Source organism: Dermacentor silvarum, chromosome 8 (genome assembly GCF_013339745.2).
Source record: "Dermacentor silvarum isolate Dsil-2018 chromosome 8, BIME_Dsil_1.4, whole genome shotgun sequence".
Classification (NCBI taxonomy): domain Eukaryota; kingdom Metazoa; phylum Arthropoda; class Arachnida; order Ixodida; family Ixodidae; genus Dermacentor; species Dermacentor silvarum.
In genome coordinates this window covers 24,062,341-24,075,484 of record NC_051161.1, presented here as the reverse complement: position 1 = coordinate 24,075,484, position 13,144 = coordinate 24,062,341, and the positions used below count along the sequence as shown (strand labels likewise).

The window sequence follows — 13,144 nt, the reverse complement described above, 5'->3', positions numbered from 1 at the left end:
ACGCCGTTTTTCATACGGTTGTAGGAGCTCTGTTGTATTCAGCTACTACTCAAGTTGAAAGTTGTCATGCATATTTAGGCCTGCCTTTCGCTCACTTAAGTGCCGCGCTTCTCTGAACAAAAAACCACAATCATTCTGTGCGTCACTGATATTGAGACGATGCCGCGTTATTCTGTTCTTGTACATTCCTTTATCCGGTGACCTTTTATTTCTCTTTTTCAGGCACTTTCCCGCAATGTTTCGATTTGTGATGTTTTATTGTTGTAATTTCCGCATGCCAATTTCAGCTTATGGCCTTTCTGAAGACTAAAATCGCTGTCTAGAACGAATGAAATATATTTGTAAAATGTTTCTGCATAGTGTTTCTATGTCTCCTCTATAAGCTATACCTGTGCCGCCAGAGATAGCCAGGCGCGCGCGCGCACGCGCGCCGGCCAACGGCGAACAGCACTTAAGAGAGAAAACACTTTTTGAATTCGATCCCTGGTTCTCAGTGAGCTTGGCAAAGGATCACGGTGTAATTTCATACTGCGCAAGTTGCGTCAGTTTCTGCATTTTGACGCACATTTTTAATGCGTTTTGATGTTCCTCCCATCATTCCTGGCACCATTTTCCTCTTTCTCACTGTGCACTGGAAACGCGCGTCTTCGTCCTCAAGTGTCAACCGTTCCCCATGTCTTTCCTTCACCGAACTAAAAAGCATATCTCCCCGTTCTCTAAACGTCGCACAAACTTCCGCGAACCTTCCAACCGTCCAAATTTAGTATCAGGCCCCTGTGTTCGTGGTTACGCAAAGTTCACGCTCCAATTCATCCATTACTCTTTCTAGACATTAAAAAAAAACTATAAAACGGAAGAAATCGGTCGTCGGCGTTGCGAACCTGTCAAAATTCTCGTTCTTGCTTTTCGCTTCCTCTATACTTTGCAAAGTTTCGTCCTTCATGCGTTGACACAGGGGGTGTCTTCTTTGCGTGTGTGTGTGTGTGTGTGCGCGCGCGCGCACTGGTATAGAAAATGGTTCGTGAAAGCGTTGGGTAAACCTTTCTTGGAGGCTCCGCGGATGTCTGTACTGGTGCGCTCCAGTCTCAGCTCCCTTACATGCGCACATTCTCAGAATATGCACGGCAAATGGCGTCAGAAGCCGTCGTATATTCCGTTTTCTATTCGCAGATTCCCTACGCTAGAGTTCCCTTTAGTAATTTTTGCAAGAAACTCTGTATGTAGTGTAGCGTTTTGTATGGTTTAGATATCGCCATAGAGTTTCCTACCAATGTTACTAGAAAAGTATCTGGCGTTGCGATCGTTCAACAATCATGGTAATCATAGGGGACAAATGTATATGTCCATTCTCTTCGGGTATTATTTCTTCATTTGTTCTTAATGGTCGCGTTACTTATTACGCTTTGTTTTGCCAAACTTTCAAGCAATCGTATTTCCCTGAATGCAGGAAAGCAGTAAGTCTCGACACGCATGCATGAATGTGAATTGTTGCGTTTGCAACGCGATAATTTCTTGGAAACAGTCAATTTGCGTAGCAGCAAGGTCGCTCGAAGAACCAACGAAGTTTGGGCAAATCCATATGCAGTTAACCCTCGTTGCAATGCAGTCATCGGGACAGGAATTTGACTTCGTTATAGCCCGAATTTTGTTCAAAGCGGGGGAGACATAGGAGACTCATAGTAGCTCAAGAACACGAAAAACTTGAAATAAAGTGATATTTCGCATAAAGTGACTTCGCTATAATGAGAGTTTACAGAATTCGCATGCTGGCAGAATCATCATACTTGCAGCTCCGATAGATATTAGCGCCGTATTTCTTTCTGCATAAGTAGAAAGAAAGAAAGAAAGAAAGAAAGAAAGAAAGAAAGAAAGAAAGAAAGAAAGAAAGAAAGAAGAAAGAAAGAAAGAAAGAAAGAAAGAAAGAAAGAAAGAAAGAAAGAAAGAAAGAAAGAAAGAAAGAAAGAAAGAAAGAAAGAAAGAAAGAAAGGGTGTTTATCCAGACGCAAGTCTCTGGTTTGCTTTCCTGCACTGGGGAATGGGTGGAGAGAGGGTTAGAAAAAAGGGAGGAGGAGAGAGAAGGAAGAGTAACTACTATACAGGCGTTCACTCTCGGTGGATTTCAAGAAGCACAGTAATGCCTTCGCTGTTTATCCGATTGCGTAAGGATCTAGATGATGACGTTTGTAGGAAACTCCGTGGCCACATCCGTCGCTGGCACCAAAATTTGTTCGTGCACTAGCGTAGCTCTCGGAGTGCACCGGTCTGAGTGACCATTTATAGTCCTCCTGTGCATCTTCCTGTGTTCACTCTTTCCCTCTTCCTATTCGCCCCTTCCTCTTACCTCAGTGTAGGGTAGCTAACCGAAAGGTCGTCTGGTTGACTTCCCGGTCTTTGCTCTCCTTGCTTGTCTCTCTCTCTCTCTCTCTCTACGGATGGTGCCAGCGGATCACGCGTCGGCTTCGCAAGGAACCATGCATTGTGTGGGACCATTACTTGGGGAAAGTGCTACTACCACTTACGTGACGAAAAAAAAAAGCGCTTGCTGGATACAACGCGAGGGTAAGAGTCATTCAGTTGATAGTCAGTGCTTGTCGTTCTCAGGTGTTATATTCGTCTTTCGTGCTCCCACCGCCACGCACTGAGGTATAGGTGGCTCAGCAGCTACCCAGGGGCTCTGGCTGCCGAGCGCCGATGTAGTCGCGGGTTCCACTTGCTATCACCATGGCCCCAATCTGGCGTGGCTGAAGCACGAGAATGCTGTCACAGCTGGTGCACTTAAGTTTATAGCGTCACTCCGAGGAACCAGAACCTGTGCTCACAAAAAGTATGCGCACAATAGAATTGTTCGTGAGAGCGAATTCCAGCCAATCTTGATGGGGGATATTATTAGCCCGATGTGGCTGGCCTTTGGTAAAGAGCATTTACGAACGAAATCTTTGTGGATTCGGACCCACATGAATTTATAGCATATAGGAGTGTTTGCGAGGCGTCAACGTTTTCTTACATGCACTTATTTAAACACAAATAAAGGGGGGAGAAAAGACACCACATATGGCCAAAATCCACAATCTAGTAAGTAAGTAAATAAATAAATAAATAAATAAATAATAAATAAATAAATAAATAAATAAATAAATAAATAAATAAATAAATAAATAAATAGAACGTCTTTCTCTTGTTCTTTATTATAAATAACTTAGAAGAAAACGTTTTTCACGTGCGAGAGACTTGATCAAATAGAACCGAGGGGACGGCACCTTTTGTTGTTGTGACTGGTCGATCGCGCGAGCGTCTGGCAGTGAAGAATACTTGCGCAATTACGTGTAAGTCAGCCTGTTCCCAGCTGACGCGTTCTGAGGTTCGCACACCCTGCACGGTTTTCACAACACATGTTAAGCGTGGGCAATGAGCATGTGGCGTTCGCAAACGGCTGGTTCCCGTCGCAGGCTGCGACGCGTCTTTATGGGGTCTCCATCGAGCGCAGCTGCGTTTTGGGAAATCGAGAGTAGTCATATGCGACGCACCATGGGGGCCCGCGGTCAGTAATATTTGGGGACCCGATATCTTGAGGTTGTGGTTTATACTCATCGCTATGAATATGAAGTCAATGAATAGAATTTCTTTATTAGAAGTCTTCTCTGTAAATGATATTGCATCGGAGTACACAAGGCGCTCTTGCGAGCAAGCAGGCAAACAAACAAACAAACAAACAAACAAAAAACAAAGAAGAATACTAATGTGACACTCATTCTTCTTGACCAACAAAAGTGTACGAATGTTGCTTATCTCTACTCTTGCGACCTGCACGTTTTCCGTTAAAGGCACATTCACACGACAGACTGGAGCAGGAACTTTCGCAGCGGATAGCGTATCACTTGACGCGTGCGTCATCACAACTTGCTGCGCTTGCCGAGTTGGGCTTTCACCACTCGAAAGTCAGATGTAAAATGTTCGGATGTATTGCCGTCCATCCATATGGCGGTTCTCTGTCTTCTATGCAGCCTAATCATCCTCAAGTCTGGCAACATGAGATGGATTGTTGGTCGGGATCGCTGGGCTAGCTATCTGGTGCGAAATCTTGTTTTCGATCGCATGGACCAGTTTGTACTCTGTTGGTTTGTTGGCGACAAACACTCGGTGCGATTGTCAGATTGCGCGGCGGCCTACTCGGGCACTCACCATAATCGAGGTGCAGAAAAGAACGCTCGCACCTGCGGTGCTTCGGAAACGCGCATAGGAGTTGGAGTCGAGATTAAGCATGCGGATTCCGTGAACGCCCTCTGGCTGTGTGAACGCTACCTTGTCCTGTGGCACTCGGCGCTGTTATCCACTATTCCAGGCGCCTACGGATTAGGCGAAACATGGCCCTCGTGTGTGAATCCAGTTTATAAGCTGTCATTTTTCAAATATTGAATCGCATAAGCTAAGTCAGCGCGGGCCTCTGTAGTTGCCGCTTATGTCAGTGAACGCATAATTAATTGTAGAGCGCGACAACATGGGACGCAGTCGTCGCAAGGTGCAATTAATTATCTCATGTCGACAAGCCCAAGTGTCTCCGGATGGCGGCGGACGCCGCTAGATTACAAGGACTGGCCGCCGTCTTAGGGAGGGGGGCGAGGGGGTTGTCTCCCCTTCTCGCCGTCCTTAAACCCAATGAAGGGCTCAATTGATGTTATTCTCTCTCTCTCTCTCTCTCTCTCTCTCCTTCCTGAATCCAGCTGGCAACTTTCAGCTTGTTACGTGCTTTTGGCATTAGTCCACACCGATCATCATTCCGGACGGCAGTTGAGGCAGTTTTTTTTTTTTTTTTTTTTTTTGTTTTTTTGAGAGCGACTGGCCTGCGTGAGCGCCTGTGTATGCGAGATGCTGTATGCGCGCATGTGCACATTTGCCGGCTCTCTCTTTCTTCCATCTCTCTCAATTTTTTGTTCTTTTGCTCTCCGAGTCCCCAAGCGTATAGGGTATAGAGTCAGATGCTTTGCTTGTTAACATTTCTACCTTCTCTCTTTCCACCTACCTTGCCTAAAGCTTTTTGCTAAGTGCACTCGCCTTGTTTCGATCCACAAGCAAAAGCACACAAACAAGTCAATCCTCCCCCTGCTTTCTTGCCTCGCGTGTAGCGAAGACTTTGGCGCCGACGTCACGCGAACGTCGAAGGACTTTCCCAGTCTGACGACAAGGTGATGAATTGCCGGCGCTGGCCTAGAAGAGGAAACACAGAAACTGCCGATGCAGCCGCTCTACGGGTTAGCCGATAATTGCGTTCCGCGAGCCGTTCCGGTCCCACGGGACGAGACCGCACGTTCGCACGCTCTCGCCACCAGTCACTCGGCCGAGGAACGACGCGAGGCCAGCGGAGGACTTCTCTTTCGACCGCCTCTGGGCGCCACACAGCGAGAGACGCTTCCCAGACGACGACGACAACGAACCAACGCGCCGGCGCGGCGGTTTTCACGCTTGATTAAAGAGCGCGACGCAGCGGCCGCCGCCGGAATCGAAGCGCATCTCCCCTGTTGACTCGGGACAGGCACGTTCGTCAGGGCACTTTATCAAATCAATCCGCAATCAAGCGTGTGACTCCTTGACGTGACGAAACACACACAGGCACGCACATGCTTGGTGTTTTTTTATTATTATTATAATTATTTACATCTCTCTTTCTTCCTTCCTTCGTTCCTTTCTTTCTTTCTTTCTCTCTCTTTCTTTCTTTCTGTCTTTCTTTCTTTCTTTCCGCACACGAGGAGAAACCCAGGATACCATGCGTGGCTCACACACATGCAACGCACGTATACTCTCTCACACACACACACGCACGCACACACACACACACACGCATGTAGGCAGGCACGCACGCACGCACACGAACAAGCAGGCGACGCAGTAGTGCCAGAAGAAGCTAATGTACTCCAAAATGAAGACCACGACGACAGAGCTACGGGGGCGAGCTTTACGAAGCCAAGAGAAGAGCGAGCTCGGTTGGCCCATGCGTTAGGTGCTTTGCACTCTCCGTGTCTCCGAGCTTGTGATTTTAGACGTCACGTCGGGATGACGCAACGATTAATGGAGCGTGATGGCTCGACGCATTTCGCGCACTCTTCTTTGTAAGTTTCGGGGGCCTGCCGTCGTACACGGTTGGCGGTTGAAATGTTTTCTGGTTCTCGCGTGATGCGGAGTCGTCTGCAAATGAAATCTCGTTGCGGAAATATATGTACTTGTTCTTTGAAGTTAGGTGCGCCATGTATTAATGGCATGCTCTTCAGGCTTGATATTTTACATGTGCAGTACGAAGTCACTTGCGATAGCTGCATAATCGCCGCGCACAAATGAAACAAGTGAACACCGCCGTTCAACTTGAAGGTTTTGCCTGTCAATATATCTAAAGGGTCGTGAACTTTCTTTGTTCTTTTATCGCTTACGTATTCACAATTAACTACTTCTTCCGCTAAAGCTGTGTGCGGCGACGTTAATTATCCAAACGAAAGTGATTCAGTAAGCTCACACATGCAAACTGTGTTGCTTGAATGCGACCGAAACACCGCAAGCAGAAGGTATGTTCCTATGCTTAGATACCTCACAAAAGCGAATAATATAGCGACGGATATTTTCACTTCTCGCCTGTATCATAGCATATACGTTCATAGTGCCATAGAACCAAAATAAAAAATAATAAAAATGTTGTGAAATGTATCACACGCGCTTCGTGCAAGTCAATATGGTCAAAATAAGTGCACCGCTCCAAGGTCTGCATTCCAAGTGTCTGATGGCCCGAAGGGAAAGCTAAGTTTGCTTTTCAAATCAGTGCTTTCCATAAAGCAAGAAGGAAGAGAGTGTATGTGTTCCGGAGGAGGTGCATACTAATTAAGCCGCACTGGCTGTTTCGCCTGCGTGTGGAGCGAACGGAAAAGCTAAACAATGGCTTGGGGAGGAAGCGAAGGAGAAAAAGAAAACACTAAATTATTCTAAATTATCCCAGAGGAACTTTTATACACAAAGCAAAACGAAAGGCTTTGTTCAAGTCTTCTGCAAAGCTCCTCTTGCTTAGAAGGCGCGGGTACTCGCAGGGTTGGGTGGATTCTTCTATGCACGTTTCTTTTCTTTTTCGTGTGTCTTTTCTTCCATACTTATCTTTCGAGTTTTTCGTTGTTCTAGCGGCCGGTCATCAACTGTCAAGATGAGCCTTAGATACGAGGGCTTATGCATGAAATTTCGCAGCAGCCTGGTTCGCGATCCTTCGCGTTTCGCATATGAAAAGGCTGGTGATGTTCGGCGCCTGAGTAACGGGTGTCTGTTTTTCAAACGGAATAAAGCCAGCCGGCGCTGTAATCATCATTAATCTCACGAAAAGTCAAAGCGGATTGCGCGTGAGGAAGCATCACCGCTGCTGATGCACTAGTTAATCGTGTGAATGAATGAGCACCTTTATGCCGATTTGAGGCTTCGTTTATTCTGTGGGTGTCGTTGAAGCGGTTCTTGTGTTTAGGTATACGCGTTACTTTTCGTTAAAGACTGTTTCATTATCTGAAAAGAATTTGGGAACAAAGTTGAGATTTCATACCAAAACATGAAACCATATTGCACGACAAATTGTGACTGCGCGAGGCACTTGTGCACTGTGTGACGTTGTATGTCGGAGTACCTATGTGACATTGACACTGTGTGGTGCCTTGGCAGACTGTATGACGGCGCCAACATCGATAGTCGTATATTGCTCATTCTTTCCTTATTTCCGTCTCTCTTTTGTCTCAACTTTCGCATCCATTTTTTTTTCTGTCCGCAGTACAGCGTAAACAACCGGCGTAATAATCTTGTCAACGTCAGCGTCTTTCTCTCACTTTTATCGCTCTCTTTATCTTGAGGTGATTGGTTGAAGAGTTTTACGCCCTACAGGGACGATTGTCGCTATCTGCAGGTGGGCCTCGCCTTACTAAATGGAGCAAAGCTATCGGAAGAGATGACGCAATGGGGGTGTTAGAGTCCAGACTGATTGAACCATTCGCACTTTTTTACGAGCGTCAATCGCAACGTTTAGGCGAATGCCGCAGATGCAGCAGGACTGAGAGAGGTTGAGGATGTCCCAGAGCTCCTAGGTATCGTTCTTCTAAGCAACCCATTCATTCCTGGAGATATGTTGGCGCCGTGGTCATCGTCGGCGAAGTTCGTTGCTGCCTACAGCAGTCCAGCACATTACCTAGACCTGGGTAGAGGCGGAAAGAAAATATTTATTGAAGAAAAAGCAGGCCTTGTTGGTGTATGGACCACATAATCGCGCACACTAAGACAAATCTCGGGCTCTTCTCTTTGTGCGATATATGTGCGCACGTAAACAACTATCCCAGCAAAGAGTTCTTTTAAGCGTGTGAGTATGCCTTTCATTGGTGTTGTGTGCATGTGTGTGAGTGTGTGTGTCTAAATATATCAATAATCTTGCTCTGAGGGGGTATTTTAGTAAGCTTGCGTTGAATAGCTAACGTAGCTGAGGGGGAAGGAATCCACTTTTTTTATATATTTGTTGATGGCACGAAGTTTCTTCGAACATTACTGCAGAAGACTATGGCACTAGCGTTTGCATGGGGGCGGAGGACAGAATGATAGTTAAGCCAGCATAAGAATAATGAAGAGCACGCGGATGCCTTTTGCCTTCGTCCTTCTGGCTTCGGTTCTTGTGGCTTCTTGTGTTATCCTTCTGAAATCTTATTCGTAATCGCAAATTCGTTCTACGTCATAAATTAGCATAATGTATCTTCTAAATGCTACAGGTCGACTGTTTGAGAAAAACTGCGTAGAAAAGTAATTGTTTAGATTATCAAAAATAAGCTACCTATGGAAATCATTGCGGCACAAATATCACATGGATGTTGATTGTAGTAGCCGCAGACACGCCCAAGTATCGTGCTTAATCGACTTGCTGGGTGTTGCAATATAAACTGTATTATCCCTGAGCAGTAACACTTCGCTGTTTTAAATTATGGAGTTTTACATGCCAAAACCATGATCTGATTATAAGGCACGCCCTAGTGGGGGACTCCGGAATAATTTGGACCACCTGGGGTTCTTTAACGTGCACCGAAATCTAAGTACACGGGTGTTTTCGCATTTCGCCCTCATCGAAATGCGGCCGCCGTGGCCGGGAGCACTTCGTTGTCTTAAAGAAATGTTGGGAAGATAGCGTAGGGCAGATCTGATCTCAGTACGACAATAAAAGAAGTCGCATTGTGCTGTCCGAGTGCCTTTCTGAGGGGGTGTCGACTTCGAGTTGGGCACACGCACACACCTCACGCACAATTTTATTAACTTATAGACCAACCAGCATGCGAGAAGTGCCAAGAGCCGTTAACAGTGATGCACCTTTTAACCACACGTACACAGATTGGAACACAGAAATTAAAGCTTTTGCGCAAATTATATCAACTACAGATACATTTACACCCCGCTTCAATTTTAGTAGAATGGTGACACTGACTGACATGCTCAGGTTTTAGAAGAAACATGCTTTTTACATGAACCGTATGGCTATGCAGCTTTTGCTGCTCCTACAACTGATTTTCTAACACCTTTCGGCTGGCGCAGCATATCCTAAGTCGATGTAGGGCCAACAAACCCGATTTAATATCAAGCTTTCTGAATAAAGTCATGTCGAATCCTAAAAAAAAATGAACTGTACTGCCCATAAATTGCTAGAGTTTCAACAACCACATGACGAGATTTTCATCTAGTAATCATGTGCTCAAATTTTGGCGTTAATCGCGGCAGCTGAACCACGCAACACGGTCACATGCATGCGCAACAGAGTGGGTAGTGCTTGTCTTCTCCGTCATACGCAGCTAAATGCGGATAGCTCTTGCCCACGGTACATTGACCTGAGAATAAACTTGCCATAGTGCTTACCACTCCGTTATGTGTTGCGTGCGCGAAAGCGCCCTTTTTTCCTTTTTTTTTTTTTTATCTGGCACTACCCAACGGGGCAAAGTGCTCCTAGCAGCGGGAACTGCCAGGCCCTTTCGTTGTTGACGACAACACGGTTCCCTAACCGCTACGCGCTTGTGTTTTCTCTTAGCCAGCAATAAAATAAATAGAAAATCCACCGAATAGGCTCAGCGCTCGTTGCCGAAACGTTCGTGTACTAGGCCATGGGGACGGTGATGGTGCGCGCCCTATACCCTGCCCCCCACCCGTGGGGTCACGTGTCGACCTCCTCGGTAACTTCGTTTCGGCAACGTGATGTGTGGTGCTACGTGATTCGGGTCACAGCAAGCGTAGGCGTGGCAACCTGAATGCCACTCTTACTCACTTTCTCGGTCTATTTTCAGGTGTGACAGACAACACTGCCAGCTTAAAACACGAAGTAAAAGAAAAAAAATCGAGGAAAAAAAAAAGAAACACCTACCATTACCATGACGTTAATCATCGTAGAGAGAAACGTTCAGTAAAATCGAAGGACGGTTGTTGAGTTTTATGGTCCGAACGCTGTCCTAGTCAGGTGCCCAAAGCAGGCGTGATTTAATTGAGAAATTGCGAACGGCGCTACGCGACTCTTATGAGTACTTACAATATTCACGCCCACCACCAAATTATCCTACCCATTAATATAAACATTATATCCGTTTTCCTTATCCATGTCTCTTTCTCCAGTGCCTCTTAAGAATCTGGCTAGCAATCTGGCTAGCATAAAGCATTCATCCGTACCGGCCCTCACGGCTTTTTTTTTTTTTTTCTAACAGCTGATCTATCTCTTTTTCGCATCATATATCGCTCTAACAGCTGAAATCGCGCGTGTTTTGCATAATATACACTCATCATGTCGTTTTGATTATTCTGTGGTTTGGCGAATGACAGAGAGGGTAAAATTGTGGCAGGCGTTGCTACGGTACTTTCGGCAGGAAGAGCAATTCCATTTTGTATGATGACAGAACGGTGTCGTCACTCTCCCAGTATCCATTAGCATTTCTTTTATTTATTTGTAAGATTATTCCAGTTGCGTAAGCAGAATCTGTTCGACATGCCAAAGTTTTCTTCTTATCATTTTCATTTTATGAATCTTATAACGATAGCTAAATCATATCTATGCAGGATCGTTGTTAATAATTTTTTTCCAAGATATCCAATGCTTCTGTCGCAGTTACTTTAGCTCTTCATTTATTTTACTGATTGAGAAATAAATGTCTCGCTCAAGCACACAATTTCGCCTAAGATTTACTGAATTTTTTTTCTATCGTTTGATCAGTTAAAAAGTGCCATAATATGTGCTATTGCTACAAGAAAATTCGTTCTGTGCTATAAAAATTTCCGCCACCTGCACGATGGTTGTATCGAGTTGGTACTCAAGAACACAAATTTAGATAATTCTTCAAATTTCTTGCGCTTCTTCTATTTCTTAAGTGCGGGACCTCATCACAGTAAAATATTGTATGGTTCGTGCAAAATTTCCTCCGGAGCTTCCCGCGATAAGATAATCTCACGCATCACGGTTGAAACAGTTTTGCTTGGGAAGAAGGTGAGTTAACTCATTGCTGCTAAATATGAACACCGCGGAACTTGGTGGCCCACCTAGGCAAAGTTTCAGCAGAATACTTTTTTCTAAATTAGCTTAAGCAACAATCTTATCCATTGATTTTAGATCTCCCGTCGGGGTGTAAGTTAAGTAAGAGAAGTGATTCCGAACTATTACAGAAACACATTATTACTTTAACGTTATGCTTTCCGACGTTGTATTGTTTCACAGCGTTCAACACGATATAAAATACACTGGCGCTGAAACGCATTCGTCTGCCTCGTAAACCGTCACGTAAGACACCCAGCGTTGAATTATGCAAACCTTCGATTAGTAATACAGCTAAGAACATAGTAATGATGACAAACGGGGCCAAAGAGGGCACTGAGGAATGCGTACTTCCGGTAATCGGCGTCACACCCAGTGCAGAATGAATCCACCTCCCCAAAAGGAAAAAAAAAAAAAGTACGTTAGTGATCTCCATGACAACCACAACGTGGTGCCATGCAGAATAAACGACCTCAGAAAGCAATCCGGAGACCCTTTGGGACCAGGTTTTTGCAATGATTGTAAAAAAAAAATGAAGTACGAAAGAAAAAAAAATGTTCGAATGCCTAATGACGTTGCCCGGTCCTCCTGGATATGATTCGTCATCTGGTATTGACTTTTTCACCATTCCCTGAGAAGCCTTTTCTTTTTCTTTTTTTTTCAGCTGTCGACTAACCTCCCTTTTGTTGGGCGAGGAAGGAAGTCTGCCATTTATCATTCGTTGTGTTTTCATGACATGAAATAGCTTTTGATCGGAATTCCTTGTTCCTTCTCCTGCCGGCCCACATGTCGCGTTTTCAGACTTTGTATGTTCTGTCTGTCGGTGTTAACAGGCCAGAACAATGGCGGCACGCAGTAGCGTAGAAAGAGTGATTACATTTTAGGGTGCGCAAAGCACTTTTGGTTTAGGATTGTCGTCGCCTACCAGGGCTGGTATAATGTAGCCATTCCTGTCGCTTCTTAGCGTTCCTTTGTAACCATGTAGCTATTCCTTTCACGTTATTAACCGCTCATGACCACCTGATTTTTGTGATAACGTAGAGCAGCACCTTTTGGACCACTGAGGAGGCGAAAAAATTAAAAAAGGCAAAAACGAAATAGAATCGTTACAATATCTTGGCCTATGTCTCGGTCAGGATGTTATTGCGGAGCTTCCAGAGAGCCTGCAAGAAATGATGTTGTTTTGGGGGCTAGCCAGTTATTCAGGTAGCAAGGATGCAGTAACGTATAGAAGATAATTGTACAGCAATCGCTCCTTCGTGCGCCTGGTAGGTGACTTCAATCCTAAACCAAAAAGGTCCCGGTCTCACTAAAATGTATTCTCTCTTTCTACGTCACTGCGTGCGACCACATTTGTCTTCACATAACCTTGACACAATGCGTGCATCTCGTTTTACAAGATACGAGAGCAACACGTACTACTGCTCGAACGCCGTAAGTTTGGAGACCAAAGTGTTATACGTCCCGTCTCAAGGAAAGCAACTCCCGTCCACGCGTGCCACCAGAATTGTAGGCTGATCATGGCGTCACAATTAACGCTCAGAACCCTGCGTTGAAGCGTTCTTTGCCAACATCGGCTAGAGCCACTTAAAAAACAAACGCAAACAA

At 45.2% G+C, this 13,144-nt stretch overlaps 1 protein-coding gene across 1 annotated transcript in view; it reads left to right on the top strand.

Moving 5' to 3' along the window:
• The window catches only part of LOC119462005 (uncharacterized), a 195,876-nt gene that overhangs the window by 43,175 nt on the left and 139,557 nt on the right, over nt 1-13,144 (top strand).